Genomic DNA, 27,973 nt, shown 5'->3' with positions numbered 1-27,973 from the left:
CCCTGGACCCTTCAATCTAAAGGCTGACGCTCTGTCCACTGAGCCAAACCAGCTAGGGCCCAACATACACTTAAAAACTTCCCTTAGAACACGAGGACCCTGAAAATATGTCCACCCAGAGCCCCGGACACCTCGGCACTCGCCCTGGCTTGCAGAATGGCAGGGCTGGGAGGTTTCGCAGAGCCTCCCTGCTGTCTGGAAGCTTTCTTATTCTAAGGCTCTAGAACAGCCGTGGGCAAACTACAGCCCGCGGGCCGAATCCGGCCAGTTTGAAATGAATAAAACTATTGAAAAAAAAGACCGTACCCTTTTATGTAATGATGTTTACTTTGAATTTATATTAGTTCACACAAACACCCCGTCCATGCTTTTGTTCCGGCCCTCCCGTCCAGTTTAAGAACCCATTGTGGCCCTCGAGTCAAAAAGTTTGCCCACCCCTGAACTAGAAGCTGGCATTTCAGACTGGGGTGGACAGCACAGTGATTGAGAGCACCGGGCTGACTCCCCGGTCTTCAGCTTCTCAACGCTATGATATAGTGCATGTTACTCACCTTCCCGGAGCCTTCCTCTCCTCGACTATAAATTAAGATGAACACTGTATTTACTTCATGGGAGTGTTTCAAGGATTAAAGACATAATGCATGTCAAGTGCATAATATACGGTGTGGCATACAATAGGTGCTTAGTAAATGTTGGCGAGGCAGTGGTGCCAGGAAACACTCAGAGCGTCCGATGCAGGAGGAGCTGCGCCCTAGAGTGTGAATGCGTTACTTAAAGAGTTAGAAAATTGGGCTTTACTTTTCTCTTCTAAAGGGAAGTCATTGAAAACATCATGTTCCCGTTAAAACAAACATGGGGATAAGTGGTGAAATTTGTGTGGCTTTTAAAGATAAAATGTGAGACTTCAAAGAAATGTGATGCTGGAGGGGGATGGGTCTGGGCCTTATCCCCAGAACGCCAGGGAGAGCCTGTGTCCTCCGATGGGGAGAACTTCGGTGGGACAGGTTCAGCAGCAGCTCTCGGCTATTTTGCATCGTGGACTGATAGAAATTAAATATTACAGATTATGTCACAGAAATTAGATAGTAGAAGAAATTCTGTAGAAAGTGGGGAATTCCTGATCAGGAATCCCTGTGCTTCTTGTCCAGTCCTCTCCTTCCAAATTGCTCTGGGTTTGTTACCCAGGGAAGAGGAACGGGAGAGCCTTCTGGGTATTCATTCAGCACACATTCATGAAGTGACTACTAGATACCTGGCACCATTCTGAGGGATATGAAGAAAGCATATCAAACACACCTTCTGCCTAATATCAGTGGCTACCATGGCCTCGCTAAGGGAACTGAACTGGGAAGGCTTGGGGTTTAGAGCAGTGGTTCTCAACCTGTGGGTCGCGACCCCTTTGGCCCTGTCACAGGGGTCACCTAAGACCATCCTGCATATCAGATATTTACATTATGATTCATAACAGTAGAACATTACAGTTATGAAGTAGCAACGAAAATTTATGGTTGGGTCACGTCACCACATGAGGAACTGTATTTAAAGGGCCAGAAGGTTGAGAACCACTGGTTTAGAGGAAAGACCTGCAGTTCATGGACAGTTAGGTAGCGTGGGAAATAGCCAAATGGAGATGCTGAGTGGGCTGTTGAGTGAGCGTTCTAGAGCATAGTTCTCACTTGGGGCTTTTAGACAGTCGTGGTGGAGTTTGGGTGGGCATCATGACAGTTAAGGGGGGGGAGGGGTGGGAAGCCAGGTGCCCTGCAATGCATGGACACTATTGCACAACTTTTGAATGTCACACTGAACATTTATGTAGGTGAAAGTCCTATATACAATTATATGCTCCTAACAACTAAGTTCATTTTTCATATAAAGACAAAGTATATCCCGGCATGGTTTTAATATTCCAGGGAGGCAAATACCATGCAAAGTGAGTGGAGATGATACCTCGTTGTGTTCAGACTCTACCAAGTGTTACTCACCATGTCAGAAAGTCACGTCAGCAACAGCGACTCCATTATAGTATTTGAGTCTCCAGTCGGCATCTATAGCTGTTTACGTTGGGTCAGTGCTTCTCCAACTGTGAGGTACACATGATTCCCTGGATAGCATCCTTCTTTCCCTCCCTCCCTCCCTTCGTTTTTTCCTAGGAAATGGAAGAGACTGTCTGGGTAATATTGGAAAGAACCCAGCGGAGAAGGCGAGGCTGACCGTAGCAGCAGCGAGGGGGCAGGTTGAGGAGTGAAGTTCCTCAGAGGGGAGGAAAAGCCGGCACCCGACACAGTAAAAGGACCTGGTCTTTGTTGAGAGGAGCTGGTTTTGGTAAAAGGAGATAAGGGAGAGAGAATGGCTGGAGATGCAGGCAGATTTAACGCGATGCAGGAAGTTGAGGATGTCACATCCCCTGGGTCCCATCCCTCACCCACAGCAGGACTCGCAACCTCTCTGTCTTCAGCTTCTTTCCGTAGAGCTGGTCTGTGGCTGGCGGAAGGATGGGGAAATGAGAAACAGGGGGACCATACTGAATTCTCTACGTCCCAGGGCAAGTGCGTTGGAAAATAATATACAAGTAAATTATCATTACTGCTACCACTAATTGTTAGGATTGTTCTTCTAGGGCAGCTTGATCAATAGGACTTCTTGCAACGATGGTAATGTTTTATATCAGCGCCATGCAATGTGGTAGCTATGGAGCACTTAAGACATGCCTACTGTCACTGAGGAACTGCATTTTGAATTTTATTTAATTTTAATTAATTTAAATTTAAATTTAAATAGGATCTTGCAACTCTATGATACAACGGACACTAGCCACAGGTGTTTTCTGCCTGGGCCTCGGTGTCCGCTATTTCCTTCTCTTCGTGGGGTGGGGGTGGGGGGATGGAGGAGTCAAATGAGCTAAGGTGTGAAGGCACTTGGAGCTGTGAAAGGCTGCACTCCGCTCATGCAGGGGAGCTAACCCACCTCCCATTACAAGGCGCCTTTCGTGAGAATGGCTCAGCCCTGAGCCAAGGATATGCTCCCCAAGTGCCTCTTCAGACCCCTGCCTTTCCTACCCTGTTGGCTGCTCCCTTCTCTGTAGGCTATTCAAGGTTATTTGATTAGTGTGCATCTCTCCCACTGGCCCCCAGCCCCAGGAGGGCAGGGCTGTATAGCTGTTTGCTTGCTCTTGCATCCCTAGGGAATCGTACATAGCAGGCCCTCAGTAAATATTGGTGCAATGAATAGATGAAACAGGAAGTACTGGTGTTTGAATTTAGGTGTGATTCCAAAGCTCACTGAGCTCTAGAATTTTACATCTTATTACCTTCCCCTGTTTATAAGGGTGGAAATACTGGAAAAAAACCCAAATATTTAACAAAGGGAGTGGGCTTAATTAAATGATTCTTAAGATACAACACTATACAAAAGAATATTCAGTGACATAAAAGAGGTGTATTTACTTTATATTGTTAATTGAAAAAATAAAAACTGAAGGGGTTACTATAATCTCACTTTGTACAAGTTATGTATTGATATGCATGGGAGAAGTTTGGAACAATAGACACAAATATTAACAGTGATTGCTATTGCTGGTTGGGAGTAGGAGGTGGTATGTTTATTCTTTTTTTCTAAAACATATTTGATCTTTTTAGGAAATGTACTTAACACTTTGCAGGCAGATCAAGAGCATTCTCGTGTTTTCATATTACACAGTGTTTTACACAAATGTTAAAGGCACGCCTTAAAATTAAATACCCATTGCATTTTGAAGTTATTTATTACATGTTCTTACAAGCTAATATCTTTTTAAAGTATGATACTTTGTAAAACATTTTTTGTACTCGTTCAATGGAAACTTATCTGGCCACTGGGTAAAGCTAGCAGTAAAACTACTGGTGCACAATGTGTTAATATATCCAGAAAAAAGCAAAAATAGAGAGTAGATTAGTGGTTGCCTATGGCTGGGGGTGGGAATAGGGATTAATAGTAAATAGGTGTGAGGGATTTTATGGGGAGTCTGTAAAAGTTCTAAAACTGATTTATATTGATGTCGCTTCACTCGGCAGAGTTACTAAAAGTCCTTGACTTGTACACTTGAAAAGTGTGAATTTTATTTTATATATGTATGTATATTTTAAAATTTATTACATATGTGTGTGTTTTTTGTTGTTGTTGTTGTTAATCCTCACCTGAGGATATTTTTCCCATTAATTTTTAGAGAGGGTGGAAAGAAGGGTGAGAGACAGAGAGAGAAACATCGATATGAGAGACACATCGATTGGTTGCCTCCCACAGGAGCACCAGCCAGGGCCGGGGATGGAGCCTGCAACTGAGGTACGTGCCCTTGGCCAGAATCGAACCTGTGACCCTTCAGTCCCTGGGCTGATGCTCTAACCACTGAGAAAAACTCTCTAGGGCTATATGTATTCTTTAAAAAATCAAAACAATGCAGTATTTAAAGGCCCCCATCCCACACCCAATTCCACTTTCTAGGCATAATAGTAATAATTGGTGTTTACTCTTTTCTGACTGTTTTCTATGCAGAATCCAAGTATTACATTATAGATATGTAACTTTCTGCAACTTTTCTTCTTTCTCTGGACATACATTGTAGGACATGAAAAACTTAACAGTAGTTTCCCTGGGAAGGTGGGATTAGGGGTAGAGGGAGTTGAGTGGGGGGCAGGAAGGGAGAGGCACACTTGAAATTCGAGTTTTCTTTACTTTTGTATTATTTACATGTTTTTTGTCAGGAATGTTAGAGTTATAAACTCAATAAAGATACTGGAATAAGAGATACCACTGAGTGCTTAATGCTGTGCAGTGCTCCTGTTTAAAAAATGTTTGTAATTTACCAAGTGCCAGGCGCCAGTACTGAGTGTTTGAGATACATTGTTTCATTGAATCTTTGAAACAACTCTATGAGGTACTCCTGTTATAGTCTCATTTGATAGATGCGTAAACTAAGACCTAGGCTGGTTTTCCAAGGTTCCACAGGTAGTGTGCAGTGACCTTTATGCCGTGGCATCTCTTCTCCCTCTAGCAAACTCATGTCCTTCCTGTAAAGCCCAGCTTTAATGATCTCATCTCACGTGCACCTGTGGTCCTGCCTAACCCACTCAAGTAGGGATGACCCTGTTCTCAAGGGGCTTACCGTTCAGGGAGGAGACAGACAGCTAAACAATGGCAATGCAGTGCCACAGAACGCGTGGTTTAACAGGCCATGTGCAAAGCAGAGGGAGGTTAGACAGTGTGCCCGAAGCCTCCATGCAGCTCCTGAGAGAGTGTGTTCTGAGTGGACTGATAAGAACTACAAGGAGTTTCTCCGGAGGACTAAGGGAAGGTGTGGGTGGTTGGAGATGAGGAGGGCGTGTAGAAAGGGATTTGCCGCTCAGCACCTGGCTCAGGAGGCTCAGAGGCTCAGAAGTGTTGCAAACCTGGGCATCTCCCGGCAAGGACCGTTCTGAAGTGCAGTGTGGCTGCAGGGTCAAGTTGGCCTGAAGGAGGGGCGCAGGGAAAGGCTTGCACCTTGAAACTTAACACCAGATCATCAAGCTTTTGAGTTGTTAGAATGTTTACACTTTATCCCGTGAATGAAGCAGAGCTGTTAAAATGTTTGAGTCTGGTGTATTAGAAAGATGGGAAAAGGCTCGAAGGGGACTCTTGTGAGGTCCCTCCTGGACCCCAGCCCTCCCAACGCTTTGTGATCAGGTCAATTCTGCCCCAGTCTGGGAACTCCTTCAGGGCAAGGACTTGTCTCTTCTGCCTGTGCATCCTAGAACCCAGCACAGCACCTGGCATACAGCAGGTACACTCAGTAATGGCCACGCTGGCAGAATATTCTGCTGGGTGCCAAGAAGATGCTGACTTTCTGAAATAAGAAGCAGATCTTCATATCTTCCCCAGAACCGCCTGGGTAGTGTTCAGCCAAAGTCTGACCCAACTATAAAGAGGTCAGAGAGGCCCTGGACCCAAAATCAATCCAGAGGGGTCCATTCTGGTAGGAGAAGGAGAGGTGGTTACTGACGGAGCTGTAACAACTTCTGTTCAGTGCCTACTATGTGCTAGGAGAATTCACACCTATTGCCTTTCCCCATCTCTCCAACAGCTCTTAAACCGGAATCATTGTCCCAGCTTCTCCGACCAAGATATTGAGGATCAGAGTGGTTCTGTAATTGGTCAAGGTCACACAGCTGGTAAGTGTAGGCGTGCGGATACTGGGATCTCTTCTCCCCCTGGGGAGGCACTGCACGAGGCAACTACTCTGTTTGCGTAGCGGCTGGGGTTGGGGGGAGGGGGCACCCCGTTCTGGGACGTGGGGATTTGGAGCCCGGTTCATCGCGGCGGCCCAGAGCCGCTCCCAGATTCGGAAGATACGAAGTTTCCGTGCATCTCGCTGGCTTCCTTGCGCAGCGGGTCCCCGCTCCGCAGCAGTTACGCCGCTAGCGCAGCAGGGCTCAGGTGCTGCAGCGGGCGGGGGCCGGGCGGCGGGAGGAAGGCGGGGACGCAGTTTACGTAAGCGTCCGCTCACAGGTGCAGGCGGCCGCCACCCGCGCGTGCTCCCTGCGCGTCCCCAGGTGCGCAGTTGGCGCAGGCGGCGGGCGCTGGCCGGCGCTCTCAGGTGCGGCAGGGCGCGCGTGGAGGGGGCGCGCGGCGTGCAGGGGGCGGGCTTTCCGTTCCCCAGCAGCCGCGGGGCCCGCCCCCCGGCCCGGCCAATGGGCGCGCTCGGCGGCGTCACGTGCTTGCCGCCGCTGCCGCCGGAGCGGAGACCAGAGCCGTGAGCGCCACCAGGGCAGCAGCCGCCGCCGCTGGGCTGAGAAGCCGGAGACGCGGGCTGACGAGGTGGCGGCGGCGGCGGAGCGGGAGCGGGCACCGGGCGCGGGCCGAGCGCGGCGGCGCGGGTAGGCTGCGGCGGCGGGGCAGGCGCCTGCGCGGCGGGCCGTCCCGGGCGGGCGGGCGGCGGTTAAGGCGGCGGTTAAGGCGGTTGGCGGAGCCGGCCGGGCCCCGCATTGTTTGTTGTGCGTCCTTAGCAGCGGCGGCGGCGGCCGGGGCGGAGAGCCCTGCCGGCCCCCGCGGCTCCGGCATTGTGGCCGCCGCCGCCGCTGCAGTGCCCGGCCGCTCGGCAAGGGCAGCGGGCAACCCTCCTCCCTGGTGGGGACGGGCGCCGGCCCCCAGCGAGGGGAGGGCGTGGACCGCGGGGGACCGGCGCCGGGGGGTCTGGGTAAGACCGAGGGCGAGGGGCGAGGGGCAGGTGTTGGAGGACGTTGGGGACAGGAGCCGGGAGCCGGGGGGGTGGGGGGGAGGCCGCGGGGGGTGCGGGCTGGTGTGGGGGCGCATGTAGGTGGAGGGTGCCGGCCCTACGGGGGGAGAGGGCCTTCGGGCAGGTTCGGGCACCCGCGGGGCCGGGGCGAGTGCGGAGGGATGGGGGACAGAGGCGGGTGGGGGCAGTCTAGGGGGTGCGGGAGAGTGAGGGGAGCCCCGAGGGGGCAGGGGCGAGGTGGTGGGAGTGGAGGAGACGAGGATCCCCGGGAGGATGGGAGCAGCGCCGGCTGGGCTGCGGGTGAGGGGCGGGGGCAGATCTAGAGACGACCCCCGGGCGGAGGTGGGAGAAACGGGGAGGGAGTGTGCCGTGGGGGGATGGGGGGGGTCAGGTCTCCCCGCGACGAGGAGGGAGATGGAGGGCGTTGGGCAGGAGGTGTGCGAGGTAGGCCAGAGGCCTCCGGAGACCTGGGAGGGGTGAGGGCAGGGTCTGGCCACGAGGGGTGCAGCCGAGACCCAGGGGGGAAGCTGCGAGGGGACCAGGCAGGCATCCACCTGGCGGCGGTGCTCAGGGCAGGCGAGCAGAGGGCGGAGGAGGAAGGGGAGGGGAGCGGGGCCTGAGTTTGAGGAGTTTGGGGGAGAGGTGGGGACAGTGGAGTCGGAGGGTGGGGGGGGGGGGAGGAGATGTCTGGGTAGGAGGTGAGCAGGGCATTTCGCGGGTGGCAGGAGAAGATGCACGAAGGGGCTGGAGCAGAAGAGGGAACCTGGGAGTTGGGAGCGTTGGAGGGGGGACAGGTGGAGTGGAGTGGAGTGTGTGATGGAGGGCCCAGGTGCCGGGTGAAGGCCGAGTTCTTGGAGTGGCAGGTGAGCCTTGGGGGCAGATGGAAGGAAACGTTTCTGAGCAGGACGGGTGGAGGGAAGTTGGGGAGAAAGAAGGAGAGGGTGCTGGTGTGCATGTGAAGGGACATCAGCAGAGGGAGGCAGTAGGGGACGGGTTGGAAGGGAAGGCACACGGGTCTGGAGAACAACATTGGGAGGGAGGAAGCAAGGGTTTGGGGTGCTAGACTTTTTTCTGGTAGTGAAGAGCGGGTAGGCAGGGAACAGAGGGCAGGAAGGGGGGGAGACAGGATATTTTGGGGGACGGGATGCAGAAGAATGCATAGTACCTATACCAGGGTAATGGGGTAAGTGCAAGGGAGGGATGTGTGTGGGTCCAGCTGCAGCTAGAAAGGGATAGGATGTCTGTTGGATCGGGGTGGTGGTGGGAACCAGGTGTAGGGCAGGAAATGGCTGTGCAGGTGGAGAGAGTTAGGAAAACAGGTTGCTTAGGAGAGCGTGGAAAGAGCAGGGTGCTGAGGTGTCAGAGAGATTGGAAAACTCTGAGTCATGAGATTAAAGGGGCCAAAATGTTTAGGTCACTGGAAGTATAAGGAAGGGCAGAGTGCAGAAGTTGGGACAACATCTAAAGGGAGGGGATTCCAGATTTAGAGAAACTGGAGCGTGTATGTGTGGATCACGGAATGATGTTAATGGAATATAGAGGATAGTAAGTTATGTTCCATATCTGAAAGTTCATGCTTCTACGGTCAAGGAGATGGTGAAGCCTGGTTTTAGTCCCAGAACCCGTGAATGGGGGATAGATAAGGGAGGGCTAAGTACACATTCCTAAGTTTGCAGGTGTGTAGTGGGGTATCCCAGCACATTGGCCTGATGAGTGGGCAGATAGAGTCATGAAGAATATGCCAAGAGGCATACAGGGTCATGAAGAATACACCAAGAGTGAATAGAAATAGGATTGCAGCAGGTGCAGGGCAGATGTCTTTGTGAAGATACTGTAAGAGCAAGGCCCCGCCTCAGTAACATTCAAGGGCTGTGAATTAGAGGGAGGAAGGGATACCTTGGTGCAGTGTCTCAGATACCCTGGTGCTTTGTGGGTAATGGGGCAGTTTTCAGACATTGAATGATGTAATATCTGAGTCCCATACTAGAGGCAGACAGAGGCAGTAAATACATCTAGCACCCAGAAGTGGCTGGAATGGAGTTCTTCTGACTCTTTAACTCTCTTTTGGGGTATAAACACCTGATCGTGGGATGTCAGCCTTTCCTCCCAAATAGTTCAAGTAAAATTTAGTTGGTGGCTTTTGGATTTAGGAGTATTTTTATGTGAATTGGGGTGAGTAGTATTAGTTTTATTGAAAAAAGAGTTCTGGGATTGTGTGGACATAGGGATATCAGCTTGCCAAATACATAGGATATAACCTTTAGGGTTTTGGGCACAGACATTTCAGTGTAGGTCTCATTCAGTGTTCTGTGGCTTGTGTGAGATTCTTTGAGGCTTGGAAGGATTAAGGAAACTGCTTGAGACTGCCTCAGTATGCAGAATTTTCTAGAACCTTAGAAAATGATTTCCCCTTTGACAGTTGAACATTTAGTTTGTCAGATTTGCAAAAAAAAATATTTCATGTTGCAGAAATAATTTCAATTATCACTTTGTGGGCTTCAAATAGTGAGCTATGTGATACCTAGTATGATTTCAAATAAAAAGTCCACTTTGGTACATTGGGAAGCTTTCTGGGTTGATTAATTTTCTTCTTTTGTCAATTTAGGAAGTATCTTAACGCAGTCATTTATAAGTAAGTTCAAATAATAAGTTCTAGTATAAGTGGGAATCTTGCCCAAACATAATGAGGGCTGAGCAGAACACCACATTTTAAGCAATCTGAATCTGTAAACATAAATAAAAAATAAACTGGAACCTAATCATTTTTGAAACCCAAATTTGAAGTGTATTATGAAGGCAGCAAAATAATGCTCTGAAGGCATTGCTATAAGATTTTATTTTTGGAGGGAAAGGCTTTTAGAGTATAATATGCCTTCCATTGAAACGCTTAATATTTTGACATTTGATATATGTAAAGAATATAATTATAAGGAGCATCTCTGGTCTGACCCCTTTCACTCCTTGGAAGAGAATTTGAGAAGTAGGATAGAAGGTGAATAGAGTGACCTTTGAAAAATATTTCCAATATGGCTATTGTTTCCTCTTGTATTTTTAAGTCCATTGTGGTAGTTCATTTTAATGATTTGAGGCAAGCAGTACTGTCTTCTTCAGAATACTCAATTCTGCCATAGTGTCCTGATCATATATATTGTTCTGTGAAGTCCTATGGTTTGGGATAGTTTGTAGGCACTTTAAAATATTATGCTAAGTTTATGAACCAAGGAAGGAAGTTTATTTAGACTTTGTAGGCTAAATAATTGGGTCTGGTTTTACTTTCAGTGGTGCTTGCTGGACAAGATACTTAATCCCTTTGTGCTTATTTCTCCTCCAGAAACCTGACTCTTTATCTACCTCCCATGAGAACTGAGATGGTTTATATAAAACAAGTGTAAGTCTTTCAGGAAGATTAGAACTATGTAAAAATGGGGGATAGGTGTTATTTCTGTAGTCCCCTTTTTTTCTTTTAGCCTGGTCAAATAATAATTAGTACTTAAGATTTTGGCATTAAATAGGTTAATTTGTAGTGAGAAACTTGGATAGAGATGAAACTTCTGTGACTATCAAGAGATGCCTGTGAATTGAAGTTTGTTCATTCTTTGCTCTACTGTCTACTTACCTTTCCTGGCTCATTTCTGCAGTTGAGTGCTGGTGTCTGAATAATTGAGTAAAGCAGAAGCTTGTGAGAGACATTATGTGTTCTAGCTATAGCCCCCAAATTTTTCTAAGCCTGAATTTCCAGAGACAGAGTACTTCTATCACTTGTGAATGCAATTCGTAAATCAGGGATCATAAACATAGTACATTTTTCTATGTATTTTGCAGAAAATTGAGTAATGCTGAGTAACTTGAGCAGAAAAATAGAGCTATCCCTTCTAGTGGCATTAAACCTCCTTTTTCAGATTTATTGAATAATCTTTCCTTTTTAAAGTTTTAGTTGTTAAGTAATTACCCATCCATTTGAGATTTCCAAGCCCATTGATTGACAGGGGGATTTATTTTTAAATGCTTTTTAAATGTTGTGTTTGGTTTATTTGTTGTAAAGAGCCTCCAGATGCTGGTCATGATAGATATGGCAAAAATGTAAATAGTAAGTTGCTTTATTAGACATTAATTTGCTTGATCTTGGTAATACTCAGCCCCGATAGTACTTGTTCTCTGCTAGCTGATCTAACCATTACCCATCTTACTGCTCTTCTGTTTTTCATTCAGTTTATTGAAAAATTGGGTTGTTTTAAAAATTTGTTTAGCTGTAGAAAAACTTTCTGACAGGTAATTATGAGAGGCTTCATAATCCAGTTTAATTTTAGAAAACTTTATTGCGATGTAAGTTAAATTTATCTGTCAATCAAAACAGAAAGGAATAAAGTAATGAGACCAAATTAATGGTGATAAACATATTTAAATGTTTGAGCCAGAAAGCTCTGCAAATCTTTAACTTTTAGGTCTCGTGTTGAATAGTGAGGTCACCAGATGACCTGATTTGTCACTTTCATGCCTAATTTGAGTTATTTCTTATCTTGAGGGTCAAGTGTGTTATTTTTGAGAAATATGGTGTGTATCATACAAAAGGCATTACATACATGTCTTGCTGATGAATGTAGCAGTCCTGAATTTTAGTTATTTCATATTCAAATTCTCTTAACTTCTGACATAACTAACACTATGCAGAACATCTGCTTTCTTTAGTTAACTTTAGCACAATTTGAAAGGGTACAGTTGATTATATCAATAATAAAATCACAGCCTTGCATTTTGTGACTTCATGGTTCATTTCCATTTGGAAAATGAGAGTTCTGCAGCAGGTTGTGTGATAAATTCTGCAGCGTTTCTGGGTCATGGATAAGATGTCGTTTCTTACTGCACCTGCAGAATTTCCTGTTCTTTGCAGTTTTCCAGGTGCCGGGGCTTTTCACAATATCCTATTGAGCCGATGAACATTTTGTTTATGAATTGAATTTAACCATATTAATCCTATTGACGTAAACAAGTAGTTTTTAAAAGTATGCTTTTAAACATATTTTGCCAGTCTAATTCAGCAAATGTGCATTGACTCTAGGCCCAAAGGTGTGTTTTTTTGCCAGACCTGAGATTTCTTAGTAGGGGTCAGAAGTATTTTTTTGAGTAAAGAATAGGTTATTCTGTAGATAGATTGGCCCTTAATGTGAAAATGCAGTCTATAACTTTGGTTACCTGTATACAGTCAGCGCAAATGAAAATCAGTACATTTTAAGACTGTAAGTAACCTGATAAAGGAGTGGTTTGTTTTTTAAAATTTATTCTTATTATGTTTCTAATACCTACTAAATCTGAAACTCCTCAAACACTCCATCTAGTCATAGGGTTTTGTACAGCTTAGGCAACCTGCATTTTAACCTAATGAAGTATTGGATACTGGGTAGCTCTTAACTTAGGTGACTTTGGACAACTCAGTTTTAGTTAGAAAAGCTGGCGACCTCAGAGGGGAAAGGTGTTGACTCTGTAGGTTGTTAGCAGCTGGAGAGAATAAACATCTAGAGCTCGTAGTATGCATATTTTTAGTTGTTTTTGAAGTAAGCTGTAAATAAGCTTTGAATGTCAAGGTTAGCATGGAAGAACAGACTTCAAACATATTAGTGGTGAGGCTTTAAAAAAAAAGGGTATCGCCTTAGCTGGTTTGGCTCAGTGGATGGAGTATTGGCCCTTGGACTGAAGGGTCCTGGGTTTGATTCCAGTCAAGGGCATGTACCTTGGTTGCAGGAGGCAACCAATCGATGTGTCTTTCTTACATCGATGTTTCTCTCTGTCTCTCCCTCTCCCTTCCACTCTCTAAAAATCAATGGAAAAATATACTCGGGTGAGGATTAACCAAAAAAATAAAAATGGTATCTTAGCCCTGGCCGGGTAGCTCAGCTGGTTGGAGCATCGTCTGGATGCACCAATGTTTCAGGTTCAATCCCCTGTTAGGGCACATAGAAGAATCAACCAGTGAATGCATAAATAAGTACAATAAATCAATGTGTGTTTTTTTTTCTTCCTCTCCCTTCTTCTCTCTAAAATCAGCCAATCAATAAAAATTTAAAAGATATGGTATCTTAAAGATAAGTATTGACTATGATGCTTTCTGGTACACCAGATCTGTGGTAAATGTGGAACTGTATAAAATTGGCTTTTGAAATTAGTCACTATTATTGTTTAGTAGTGTCCTTTATTTCTAGAGCTCAGGGTTCAGATACCTGGACTTTGGTCACTATGATAGCTGTGTAATATAGGTGAGTAACAGAGTATTTACATTTGGAGAAATGGAGGCACAAAGAGTTGACTCTAGAGGTAGGTAGGCTTTCAGAACACCCTTTCAGACGTTGTATAGGATGTACCTGTTAGTCCTCCAATTTAGCAAGGAAGGTTGATGTCTGGGCAAATTTGAAACCTGTCTCCTTTAGTCAAGCCCTTGAGTACAATAAGGAGAGATTGACTGAAATAAAGCTTGTCCTTTCCTAGGGCTATGAATTAGCAAAAAAATCCAAGGAAAGAGTCTCCTTACAGGTATGCCCAGAGATGACCCTGTGTACAAGCTTGATCTTGTGTTGGGTAGTAGAAGAGTGTTTGGTACTAGGAGACTTGGCTTGGGGTCCAATTCTGCTACTTATTAGTTGTAGGTCTCTCTCCTTATGTGTAAGATTGGAATAAAATTCCTAATTAACAGTTACAGTGAGGATTAAAGAAGATAAAAAAAATTGTAAGCTATGAAGCATACAACATTTTTTTGAAAGGAGGGTTGAGCAGAAATTAAGGGTAGGCTTTGAAGTAATTTGACTTGTAAGCAGCTGGGTTTTTATTTTTTATCATGGCATTTTCACATGTATTTAAAAGAGAAATATAGTACAGTGAACTTCCACATACCCATCATCTAGCTGCAACACTTACCAGCATTTTGCTGCTCTTTCTCACACTTTTTGTTGCTTTTGCTGGAGTATTTGCAGTAAATCTTGGACATCATATACTTTCATCCATAAATACTTCAACCTTAAAAAATAACCACAAAACTATTTTAACCCCCCTAAATGAACAATTTCTTATCTAATCCTCAGAAGGAGCTGTATTTGAAACAGCTCTACCACTCACCAGCTTTGTGTGGTAATCAAATTACTAGCTCTCTCAGAGCTTCTGGTTCCTTATCTGTAACATAAAGATAATAAATACCTCTTGAAGTTATTTTGAGCGTAATGAAATAACATAAAATGCCTAACATGAAGATTCTCAGTAAATTCTATTGCATGCAAATTAGAATTATGGGTTGCCATCCTATGTTCTTTAGTATCACAAAGAGTAATAGTACTCTGGAATTATTGCCCATTAACCTAGTGAAATTTCTCTTCATTGGGCTATTTGATTCTTTGAAATTCTGTAACAGTTAAAATCCTATCCATTCTCCCCCTCTCTCCTGCAACATCATTATTCTCATGTCTACCTGCTCACTTCAGTCAGCATACATCTCTTTTTAAAAATATGTATATTTTTATTGGTTTTCAGAGAGAAGAAGGTAGAAGGAGAAAGTGAACTTTTTTCTTTGTGTGTTTTTTTAGAGTCCGAATCTTTTTTTTTTTTTAAATATATTTTATTGATTTCTTACAGAGAGGAAGGGAGAGAGATAGTCAGAAACATCGATGAGAGAGAAACATCGATCAACTGCCTCCTGCACACCCCCTACTGGGGATGTGCCCACAACCAAGGTACATACCCTTGACTGGAATTGAACCTGGGACCTTTCAGTCCACAGGCCAACGCTCTATCCACTGAGCCAAACCAGTCAGGGCGAGAGTGAACGTTTGATGTGAGAGCAAACCATCAATCTGTTGCCTCCTGCATGCCCCTCACCAGGGATTGAGTCCGCAACCTGAGATGTGCTCTGACTGGAATTGAACCAGCACCCTTTTGGTGCACGAGATGATGCTCAACTAATTGAGCCACACCAGCCAGGGTTACATCCTTTTTTTTTTTTTTTACCTTTTCTTGACCACACTGAGTCTTCCAACTACAACCCAGTTTTTCAACTTCTTAAAAAAGTTGTTTCTATTCATCTACAGTTCTGTTCTTTTCTGAACCTACTCTCATGAGACTTTAAACCCTATCACTTTACTGAGACTGCTCTTGTCAAAACCACAAAGATTAATAATTCTTACTTGACCTGTTAACAGCATTTATTGCAGTGGATGCCCCCTTCCTTGAAATACTTTCTACTCTGGTTTCTAGACACCACACTCTGCTGTTTTTCCTCCTACTTTCTTAGCTTCTCAGTCTCATTTGTTGGTTCTTCCTCATTATTCCTGCTTCGTAATACTGGACCGTCCCATTCTGCTTTTCATTCTCATTCCCTTGGTGATTCCATCTAATCTCATAGCTTTCAATACCATATATTTGATGATGACTCCCAAATTTTTATCTCTGAAATTCCAGGTTTGTGTATCCCACTGCCTACTTTGATGCTTCAGATTATGTATTTATTTTTTTATAATATATTTTATTGATTTTCCACAGAGAGGAAGGGAGAGAGATAGTTAGAAACATCGATGAGAGGGAAACATCCACCAGCTGCCTCCTGCGCATCCCCTACTGGGGACGTGCCCGCAACCCAGGTACATGCCCTTGACCGGAATCGAACCTGGGACCTTTCAGTCCGCAGGCCGACGCTCTATCCACTGAGCCAAACCGGTTTCGGCCAGATTATGTATTTTATTGGCCTCTCAAACTGAACTTATCCCAGAACAAACTCCTGATCTTTACACTGCCCCATCTTCTCTCTGCCCCTCTTGCAGCCTTCCACATCTTAATAAACTGCGTCTTCCTTCATCTTTGCAGTTGCTCCTCCAAAAGTTCAAATCATCCTTGACTCTCTTACACGACATCTGACCCATCAGGAAACCTTGCCAGTTTTATCTTCAAAATATATCCAGATTCTGACCACTTTTCATCACCTTTACAGTTTTAAGTCTCTGTCAGCTCTTCTGAATTACTGTTGCAGTAGCCTTTTTTTGCTCTTGCCCCTTTATAGTCTGTTCTCAATACTGTAGCAGGAATTATCCTTTAAAAACGGTAAGTTGGATTTTGTCTCATAGTCAGAACACTCTGGTGATACCTTGTCTTGCTTAGAGTAAAAGGCCAAGTCCTGCCAAAGCCTTTATGTGCTTGGATCCCTTCTTTTTTCCTCTCTGACCTGATTTCTTCTTTTTGTTTACTCTGTTCTGGCCACAATGGCCTTCTTGCTGTTTCTTTTTTTTTTTTTTAAATATATTTTATTGATTTTTTTTTACAGAGAGGGAGGGAGAGGAATAGAGAGAGTTAGAAACATCGATCACCTGCCTCCTGCACACCCCCCACTGGGGATGTGCCCGCAACCAAGGTACATGCCCTTGACCAGAATCGAACCTGGGAGTCTTCAGTCCGCAGGCCGATGCTCAATGCACTGAGCCAAACTGGTTAGGGCTCTTGCTGTTTCTTTAACATGTCAGGCATATTCCTGTCTCAGGTCTTTTGCATTTGTGGTTTGCCCTGCCTAAGGATCCTGTTTCTCAGATCTATGTGGCACCATCTTTTTCAGATCTTTGCACATATCTCCCCTTTCCAGTGAGGCCTTCCCTTACCACCCTATTAAAATGGCAGCTCCTCGGTTGCTGGCTTAGGCTCCCTTTCTATCCTCTTTTTCTCCATACCACTTAAACCATCTATATACTGTATATCTATATATATACAGTGGGGCTTTGACTTACGAGTGTCCCGACTAACGAGTTTTTCGAGATACGAGCCGTCTGTCAGCCGATTTTTTTGCTTTGAGTTGCGAGCTAAAATTCGGGTTACGAGCCAGCTTCAGATACCCCACCGCTAGTTGGCGCAGCAAACATCACAGTGAACGCCACATCATCAGCCCAGCATCACGTGTCTCACTCGTTCACTTTAAGATTTGACATACGAGTAATTTGAGTTACGAGCTCTGTCACGGAACGAATTAAACTCGTAAGTCAAGGCCCCACTGTAAAAGCCTAAGCGACCATTTGACCCGTAGCTATGACATTTACTGGCCACCAGGGGGCAGACACTCAACGCACAGGTATGGAAACTTGGAACAGACTGATGAATCTCAGAGGGAAGCGGGGGGATGGCGGGAAGAGATTAATCAAAGATCTTATATGCGTACTAGAGGCCCGGTGCACAGATTCGTGCACCGGTGTGGCCCCTCGGCCTGGCCTGAGGGGATCGAGCTGAAACTGGCAGTCCAACATCCTGAGGGGTCCCGGATTGTGAGAGGGCCAGGCTGAGGGACCCCACTGGTGCACGAATTCGTGCACCAGGCCTCTAGTTTGGCTTATAATATATTTTGCTATTTAATGTTGTTTATTGCCTTTTTCACTTTCACTAGAGTATAAGTTCCATTAAGGAAAGGATTAATGATGGCTTTGTATTCTGTAGATCTTAGGCACCTAGAATAGTGCCTGGCACTAAGTATTTGTTGAATAAATCGTTCTTTTATTAGTTGTAGTCTATTACTTTGTAAAGAACACTTTAGCTAGGGTTTTGCTAGGGAATACTATGTACCTTGAAGTCTATGATAATATTTATTCCTGTTATTCTTCTTCATGAGTATCCTTTCTTAAGATCTTGTTAATTTTTCATCATGATTTTGAGTCCTTATTTACTATGCGTAATCTGTGTTGCATTGAGGGATACAGATAAAATATACATAGACCCTCATCTTTAAGAGCTTTCAGTCTGTCAGGGGAGGTGTATATATGAATGATAAAATGGTCCAGGCAGGAAAATATTTCCAGCTAAGGAGACTAAAGAAGAAACTTCAAAGAGGATGTAGTTCGTGATATCTGTGCTGAGCCAGGGAGAACAAGTAAGATTAGATGATGAGAAAATGGGGAAGGGAATTGCATTAGCAGGTAAGAATGCTCAAGACTGCTTTTTTAAAAAACATTTTTTAAATTTTTATTTTTTGTTAATTTTCACCCAAGGATATTTTTCCATAGATTTTTAGCGAGAGTGGAAGGGAAAGGGAGAGATATATATAGAGAAACATTGATTGGTGCCCCGCATGCACCCCAACCAGGGCCTTGGATTGAGCCTGCAACTGAGGCATGTGCCCTTGACTAGAATCGAACCCAGGACCCTTCAGTCCACAGGCCTACGCTCTATCCACTGAGCCAAACTGGTTAGGGCTCAAGATTGCTTTGGGAAGAACAAGTGGTTCATTTAAAGGTAAGGAATATGAAAGGGCTTGGTAGAGTGTAAGATGCTGTTGGCGAGGAATGTTGGAACTACTGACAGAGGCTTTGAGGAAATCAGACTTTGGTCTGTCAACAGTGAGGCTTCAGTGAAAGGTTTTTGGGCAAGAGTGGAAGGTCCTGGCTGGGTTGCTCAGTTGGTTGAAGTGTGGTCCTGTACACCAAAAGATTGCGGGTTTAATTCCTTCCTGGTTAGGGCACATGCCTAGATTGCGGGTGTGATCTCCAGTTGGGGTGCATACAGGAAGCAATTTACCAATGTTCATTCTCTCCCTCTCCCACTCCTCTCTTCCCCCCACTACCTCTTCCTTTTTCTTAAAAAATAATCTATAAAAATATTACCCCAGGTAAAGATTAAAAATGAAAGCCCGAGTGGAGGGGCATTATTAGGGCTGTCTTTATGAATTTGACAACTTTATGTGAAAAGAGAGGCTGAAATGAATACCATGATTAAGATGCTATTGAATAGTTTGAGAAAAAAGTGATAAAGGTAGTTGGAAATGGGTATAAAAAGGATGCTAATGAAACTTGGTAACATGTGAGGACTGAGCAACAAATCTACAAGCTTTCAAGCCTAGTCACCTAGGGAACCCAAGAGAAGTGGCATTGGAAGGCAAGTTTAGTTTTGAGTTTGCAAGTGTGGTGGTGACATCCAGGTGATGATTGTCCTGATAAAAAGAAAATCAGGAATCTTTTTTGAAAGGTTGTTCACCTGTGGCTTTATGCCTTCATTTTGATACAACTAACTGCCAGAAAGAGAGGGGAGACTTAATTGCTGAATCTATTACTGAGGTCTGAATCTAGACAGTTGATTTGGGAAACTTCTGCTAAGGCATCCAAACTTTTTTGATTTGTTAATTGGCCCTACTTGTTTCACTAAGTTTGTTACATAAGTTGCTCTAGGTTGTAAAGCAGCTGGATACAACTGAAATGTTATCCTTAGATCTTTCCATTGGCTATGGATATCTAAGCACTGTCTGTCTAGTATTCCTTTGAAACCAACAGATGAGAGTTCCCACCTAGTCGCCTTGATCACTGTTGAGATCACTTTAATCATGCTATACACCTCTTTCTCTCCTTAGGATTTAGGGGCACGTTGGAGGAAGACAAACCTTCTATCCCTAATTAATGGTAGTTAAGGTGTTCATTGCTAAAACATTTCTTTAACAACCTGTACTTAACAAAATGCCAGAAGATACCAGAAGATTTAGCTGTATTCCAGACAAATTCAAGAACAGATTAAGGTTTGTTTAGATTTATATCCTTTTTAGAGCCTTGTAGCAGGAGAAGTTTTTAACTTGAAGATTACTTATAAGACAAAATAATTATTTGCAAAATAATGTTGATTAATGTATATAATTTTTATTATAGGCTATCCTATAATGCATATTTATTTTATACTTAATGCATTTTTAATAGTTGAATAAAAAGACATTGAGTTTATTAGTTAAAAACTTATAATTCACCAGCTTGGTTTAGAATGAATGGTGACCTTGAGCTTACCACAGTTAGTCATCTTTAAGTCTTTTCCTTTGTGCTTGGCTCATAATGTTGGTGAATAATTTTGGCTCTGCCATTTTAGGGTCTGTTTTTGTTTTCCAGTAAATAGGAGTTAGTAGAAAGAAGCCCACTATCCTGAAAAGAGAAAATTTTCCAGTTTAGGATAACTTATATTTTCAGCTCACTGGAGGTGTGGTGGCTTTTAGTGTGTCAAATTTAGCATATATTGTAGTTAATTTTTTAAAACATCTATGCAATTTTATTTCTACATAAATTGGTTTGCCAAGGATATAAAGTATAACATCTTAAACTTGTGGTGAGACTCTTTTAGCCCTGCTTTGGTCTTTGATAGATGTAGAATTTAAGATATATCCAAAGCAGTTAAGAGATTTGCCCAAAATCACATACCTAACTGGTTGCAGAGTTGGGACAAGGAATGGATTTCTTGACCTCCACGTTTGGGCTCCTTCCACCATGTCAGGCTCCTTTTTAAGAAATGTGGACCAGAAAACCTTGAATGCACTTAGTTTAACTGGTCACATTGCTGGCACTTAATGATGTTTAGTAGGAACAATTAGGGTAGTTTTCCCTTGTTCTTCCGTAAAATACACTTTTTTTTTTAGATTAACCATTTTAAACTGAACAACTTAGGGGCATTTTTGATGCAATCACAATACTGACCAACCATGACCCTACCTATTTCCAAAACATTACCGTCACTCCAAAATAAAGCCCCCTGGCCCATTAAGTAATTTGAAAAGTTATTAAGCAATTAAAATAAAAAATCTTTACTCTGACAATGTCAACAGTAGCAGTTTGTATTATAGGTCACCCCTAGTGCTTTGCCACCTAACTCTGATTTGCCAATGAGAAATAGAATCCTCTTTATTATTTACTAGTAGGTATATTACCTTATAAACAATGGCAACATTACAAAAGAGTAAGGCACATAATGATTAACAGAACTAATAACAGATTTGCATTATGCAAATTATCTCTAATCTTCACACTAGCTTTTCTGAATGGTTGCTATAGATCAGATAAGAAAACTAAGGCTTGTTCAGTAAGTCCAGAATCACTTACCTGGTAAATTGTGCACCTGGGTCTGAATCCATGTCTCTCTGATTTCAAAAGTTGGGTGTTCTATTTGCTAAGTCTGAGGACTTCAGCATAGCAGTGGTTCTCAACCTGCCTAATGCCGCGACCCTTTAATACAGTTCTTCATGTTGTGGTGACCCCCAACCATAGAATTATTTTTGTTGCTACTTCATAACTGTAATTTTGCTACTGTTATGAATCGTAATGTAAATATCTGATATGCAGGATGTATTTTCATTGTTCACGACCCACAGGTTGAGAACTGCTGGATAAGGGAAGGGGAGTTGAGTTTGCTGCTTCTTGTAGTACCTGCAGTAGTAGCCACTCTTCTCCTGACCAGTTATGATCCGTATTCCATAGGGGAAAAGAACAATAGGAAAACCCTTGGAACCTTTGGAACTCTCTAATGGACATAATTACAAACAAAGAAGAAACTGCAATGTAGCTTCTGAGATTTGTTCCTACAAATTCTCTATATTTCCTTTCCATTTATTTTTAGTGAATTACTTCATTTTATTTTTTTAAATACGTTTTTATTGATTTCATAGAGGAGGGGAGAGGGAGAGAGAGAAACATCAACGATGAAAAAGAATCATTGATCGGCTGCCTCCGCACTGGGGATCGAGCCTGTAACCCAGGCATCTGCCCTTGACCAGAATTGAACTTGGGACCCTTCAGTCTGCAAGCCAATGCTCTATCCACTGAGCCAAACCAGCTAGTACTCATTTGATTTTAAAATCATACATTGATTTGCTTTGAGTAGTTAATGACTAGTCTTAACATTACTGGAACTTGGTTGAATTCTCATTTTGAGATACTTTAAAAAAGTGGTGGTTCACTTCCAATGAAAAATAACTCAAATTGTGCTGTTTTGAAGAATTTTTGTAATTACACTTGCCCCAATAAAAACAAAACTAATTTTAACTTTTTTAAAGTTTGAAAGAACTTTTATTAGGCCAGTTTTCAGTTATTTATTTGAAAGTAGCTAGAAGTTACCCTCCTAAACCCGTCATTTTTTTTCCTGTGCTTTGGATGACACCACTTTCTCCTCTGAGTAATAGGAACTAGAGTAATTTGCTTCAATGTGCTGGGCTTGGAGTGAAAAGATGATACCAGGGAAAAGACAGCTTCTTGGCTACTTTGGACAGAAGAGATCTTACCAGGTTTTATGAGCATAATGAGACTATAAGCTATAGCAATAGCAGCCATCTCATATGTTCTGAGTTTAAGTGTATTGATAGTTATCCAAAGAAATAATAGATTTTTCATAGTGACCTTGTGGCTTTTTCTGGTATCTAAACAGTAGGTACTTCCATAAGTAGATTTCAAGCTTTTAAAAATGCCCTTGTAACTTGGCTCAAACGTTAACACGTTATTTTTCTGTTTTGACCTAGGCATGAGGTTTCATTCTCTAGAACCAGCAGAAATGTGTCATGAAGAGTACAGGCTTTGGTGTTGGTCAGATTTGTTTCAAATCCTTTCTCTGCCACTTACTAGCTGTAATACCTTCTTTCACCTTTTAACATGCATATAATACCTCACAACTCTGCAGAGTAGGATTAGAGGGTGATGTCTTTAAAGGGCTCAGCACTGTCTGGCACATACTAACTTGTGTTAAAATTGTAACTGTTGTAGGAAGAAGTCTAAATTTTGGTAGCCTAGACAAGTACCAACATAATGCAAATACAATAAAACCTCATTTAATAATGAATACTGTTCTGCAGTCAATGCATTTTTTCTTGGAAGTGTGTGTGTGCAGGCGCGCGTGTGTGTGCACTGAAGTGCCATGTATCAGTTTTCATGATTTTCTGCAGCTTGCCCTCCTTTTCTCAGAAATGCTTGGCAAATATCTCCATTGATTGTTGTATAATTTACCTCAAAGAATAGATGGTGCTTCCTATACAAGCTAATGATGAGGCATTTGTTCCCCATAGCAGTCCTTCAGTTAGGTCTTTCTGTGTTGCATGCTAATAGATTCTTACCACCTTCAGAGATGTCTGCTTGCTGAATGCCCAAGCTTATGTCAAAGAAGAAAGCTCTGGTTGCCTGGGATCAAGGAAGTACACAGTGCCTGCTTATTTTTATAATATACTTTATGATGATTATTGACTTTAAAGCATGAAAAGCTGTAGTCTGTTAATTTTACTCATTACTTATTCTCCTCAATTGTTCTGTTCAGAAAAGTGTACAAAAGATTAGGTAGGGTTGAGGTTATGATGAATCATAATCCAAGAATATCAGCTACGGATGGGACTCTTTGTAGATCAGCTACACTGATCCTCTTATCTTATAGATGAGAAAACTGGCTAGTAGAAGTTGTGACTAGCTCAAGGACACAGAATAAGTGATAGGTCTGATTTCCAGGCCAGAGTTGTGAAGGTAACCTGGTGGAGTGGAGAAAACACTGGACTTTGGAGTCATGGTCCTGGTTTTGATTTCTGATTTGACCGTTTATTAACTGTATGATCTTTAGCAAGTACATCTGAGTCTCTTTCTTGCTGTTATACTTTGTTTGCAGGGTTGTAAGGATTATGAGATGTAGGAAAGCACAATGCCTGATATATGCTGTGGGCTCAGTAAGTGCTGCCTGTTGTATTGTGCTGTTTTTGTTGATTACTTACAACAGGTCATATGGCTAAGTGATTATTCTTTATGAAATGAGAATGTTGACTTTTTTTGCCAAATCCTTCCACTGAAAATCTAAGTAGTCGTTTATTAGAGGAGAACTGCTTACTGCAAAACGAGTGCAAAATATTCACCAAGAGCTTAGTGAATACTGCTCCAAGTTGTACACTGTTGACATGGTTCTTTTCTGGAAAATTTCTGTATTCCTTAAGTGAAATGGGTCTAGCAAAATCAACCTTTATTTTATTAGACCAGCAGTTCTCAAACTTTTAAACTCAGGACTTCTACACACTCTTAAAAATTATTGAGGACCCCAAAGAGCTCTTATTTATGTGAGTTATATCTGTTGATATTTATATTAGAAATTATATCTGATAAAATTTTATATATTACTATTTAAAAATAACTATTGTATATTAGCACAGATTGTATACATAAATATATATTTTAAGATTTTAGGTTTTTAAATTTTTGTTTCAAATTATAAAAGTAATATCTGTAAGTTAAAATAATAGAACCAAAGTAAAAAGTGAAATTATTTCATTTTTTTCATATATGCACATCGGTCCCTGCAGTCAAGAATTAGCATGTATTCTTCAAGAACTATTTTTATGTAATTAAAATATTCTCTTCCTCTCTCCTTCCCTCCCTCCCTTATTACAAATGTTGTTTGGTGACTTTTAAAAAATTGTATATATTTAAGGTGTACAACATGATGTTTTGATATACATATACCTAGTGAAATGATTACTACAGCTGAGCTTTAAACATATCCATCTGTCATATAATACCTTTTTGTGTGTGTGGCAAGAGCACATGAAATCTACTCTCTTAGCAAATTTCTAATATCCAGTACAGTGTTATTAATCATCATGCTTTACAATAGATCTCTAGACATATTCATCCTACATAACTACAACTTTGTATCCTTTGACCAACATCTATCCATTTCCCTCTCTTCCCCCAAATGATTTCTTTTTAATGAAAAATAGGTATTTTTCAAAACAAAAAAATTTAGAAGAGTGAGCACTGCTTTACATTTTTGCAAATCTCATTAATGTGTAACAATAAAAGATAGCTGGGTTTCTGATAGCTACCTGTACATCTGTTGTGGTTTGTTCTGGTTGAAGTGTATTATAAAGAAAATTTGGCTTCACACAGATTTGAAGTTGGAAATGTGGAGGAGTATTTTAATAGCTTTTTCATATAATTGGGTATTTTCTTTTGATACTATACCAAAACTTGAAAAATGTTAGTTTCTTAATGGAATCTGAAAACAGATTAGTAAACTATTTTATTCTATCACATAAAAATCCATTGGTCTGTTACATTTTGAATGGATCTTTTATCATGAATAACATCATGCTTTGGACACTTGGAAAATATTGGTTCACTGAATTATATTGAGCTTCCAAATATGACACATTTCATTACATAATACTACACACATTATGTAGTCTCTGGAAAACTACACTCACGAGAAAATGAGAATTAGAAGGCATATAATGTCTTAGTTCTGCAAAAAGACTTCCAGGAGTCCAGAGAACTAGAGTTGGACAGATGGGTAAATTACAGGTAGTGACCAGGTTTGCAAACTGTAGCTTTAATAATGGACAATCTGGAAATTATTTAATGGAATGGATTATTGTACAAGGCCTAAGTCTTAGGAACCATTTTATTCCTTGAATAAAGAGTGGCCTAATTTTGAAAAGCAGTGAATTGGTCATTGAATATCTTGAGTGCTTTTTATATATGAAACATTGTATTAAGATGCCACTAAAGATATGCATTATGGAAAAAAAGATTCTTTCTCTTTAGTGTTTTGTAGATTGGCTGTAGAAGCAAAACATAATTTTTGTTTGTTTTTGTTTTTAATCCTCACCTGAGGATATTTTTCCATTGATTTTTAGAGAGAGGAAAAGACAGAAATATTGATGTGAGAGAAATATATTGATTTGTTGTCTTCTGCACACGCCCCACCAGGGCCCAGGCTGGGGAGGAGCCTGCAACTGAGGTCTATGCCCTTGACTGGAATCATCCTGGAACCCTTTGATCTGCAGGCCAACACTCTATCCACTGAGCCAAATTGGTTAAGGCTAAAACATAATTTTGTGAAAAGATAACTAATGCAGTGTTCTCTGTAACAAATGTGACATACAATGCTGGGTAGAATAGTTTTAAATAGTTTTAAATAGGTGAAATGAGAAAAGTGAGCCCTTAAATGGTTAGTTACTCAAACTGCTTAGTAGCTAAGAAGTTGTAGCTGGGATTTGAACCCTTGTCTGTCTTCAGAGTGTCTTTTTACCTTTCCATTTGGGCCATAAGTATAAAGGAAATATTTTTTTGATTGTAGTGAGGATTTGCAGTTTTTCAGATAGCCTATTGTGTTTGTGTTGGAGGGTAATTGGGTGGTAGTTATTCTTCCCTTTTAAATGTATTTATTGGTATTTGGATTCTAAAGCTTATTTTTTATTGTTATTAAGGCATTTAATCTACTTAATGCCTTTATGAAATTATGGTGAATTAGTAATGAATAAAAAATTTTCAGATCTTTTTTTCTAAGGTGAGGTTTTACTATATTGGTGAGGAACAGTTTGTGGGCTCTTACAGCTTGTTTTAGGTCAAGAATTGACTTACCTTTACTGACTAATACATTGTTCTTTCATTGAATAATATGGTTATAGTTTTTTGAAAGAGTATAGTGGCTTGCAAAGCTTGTTTAAGGGAAAAAATTCATTTGTACTGGCAGTCAGCCAATATTTTATAAGCTACAATTTTCTTTTGAATAGCTGGTGGTTTGTAGCACATAATTTGTGGTTCTTCTGAACTTGTAAAGAGATTACACATATTTAAAAATGGCCTTATCACTTTAATGTTTTAAGCAATATACAACTGTCGAATTCTGTTGTGTTCTTGTGTTTTTTTAACTTAATTTTCCTGGGCTGAGACTCTATTTTAAATTAATATTTTGTACAGTGTGATTGCCCCACTCCTCCCCCAAACTCAAAATAAACCTAAAACCAAAAACTATTTTGGTAAGTAATATAACAGGCACAGCTAAAGGCAAAGGAAATGTGAATCTCACTACGTCCGTCAGTCTGCCAAATCCTTGCAGTATCCATGCTATTCCATTCCTTAACCACTGCTGTGGTATGTGGGTTTGTTTGGGTGTGTTTAGTGTTCCCGCATGACATTTAGTTTTAAATCAGTTTCTTCTGATGCTGCCACTGTGGCTTTTTTACATGCAGGTGGAAAAGAGCGCTTCATTTGATATGCTTCATGTTCTATATACCTTGTTCCTCATGGTTTGTATGTAGGTAGTTAAATTGTCCTGAGATTATTTAAATTTCTTCTTTTCGATTTTAGGTTAAATCTTAAATTGACTATGGTAATCTTTTTGCTTGAAAGATTTTGGAAGGTCAGATTAATAGTTCCATTTTTGTATTTATAGAAGTTTCATAGATAAAAATGAACGTAGCATTCAACTTCAGTAACAGTCCATCTGAATAATTTTGTCATTTCAAGAATGTTACAGCCCTAGCCTGTTTGGCTCAGTGGATAGAGCTTCGGCCTGTGCACTAAAGGGTCCTGGGTTCAATTCCAGTCAAGGGCACATGCCCGGGTTGCTGGCTCGATCCCCAGTGGGGGATGTGCGGGAGGCAGCCAATCAATGAATCTCTCTCATCATTGATGTTTCTATCTCTCTCTCCCTCTCCCGTCCTCTCTGAAATCAATGAAAATATATTAAAAAAAAAAAATGTTTCATAAATGGAATCATACAGTATGGAAACTTTTAAGATTGGCTTTTTTCACTTAGCTTAATTCCATTGAAATCTAAGTTGTTGCATATATCAATACTTTGTTGTTCTTTATAGCTGAGTAGTATTCCATGTCAGACAGGTCTGTCACTGTTTCTTTAGTCATCACCTGTTGAAGGAAATTTGGATTGTTTCCAGTTTTTAGCTATTAGCAATAAAGCTGGTATAAACATTCATATATATAGGCTTTTGTGTGGTCATAAATTTTCATTTTTCTGGGATTAATGCCCAAGAGGGCAACTGTTGGGTTGTATGGTAAATGCATTTTTAGTTTTGTAAGACATTACTGTACTTTTTCAGAGAGGCTGTAGCATTTTACATCCACACTAGCAATGTATGAGTGGTTTAGTTTTTCCACATCTTCACCAGCATTTGATTTTGTTACTGTTTTTTGTTTTTATTTTATAATATATTTTTTGTTGATTTCAGAG

General features: G+C 41.8%; 1 protein-coding gene across 5 annotated transcripts in view; it reads left to right on the top strand.

Moving 5' to 3' along the window:
• The first annotated feature begins 6,733 nt into the window (after nucleotides 1-6,733).
• STRBP (spermatid perinuclear RNA binding protein) overlaps nucleotides 6,734-27,973 on the top strand; it is a 129,121-nt gene continuing 107,881 nt past the window's right edge. For 3 of the 5 annotated variants that reach the window (XM_081104116.1, XM_081104113.1, XM_081104114.1), the window contains exon 1: nucleotides 6,734-6,884. The gene's annotated coding sequence lies outside the window, so the exon portion shown is untranslated. Of the gene's footprint in view, nucleotides 6,885-19,632; nucleotides 19,746-27,973 lie in introns of those variants that run through there. The other 2 variants (XM_081104117.1, XM_081104115.1) reach the window with 2 other exon arrangements.

This window comes from Myotis nattereri (assembly GCF_964212035.1).
Source record: "Myotis nattereri genome assembly, chromosome: 12".
Lineage (NCBI taxonomy): Eukaryota > Metazoa > Chordata > Mammalia > Chiroptera > Vespertilionidae > Myotis > Myotis nattereri.
This window is presented reverse-complemented; position numbering and strand designations above follow the sequence as displayed.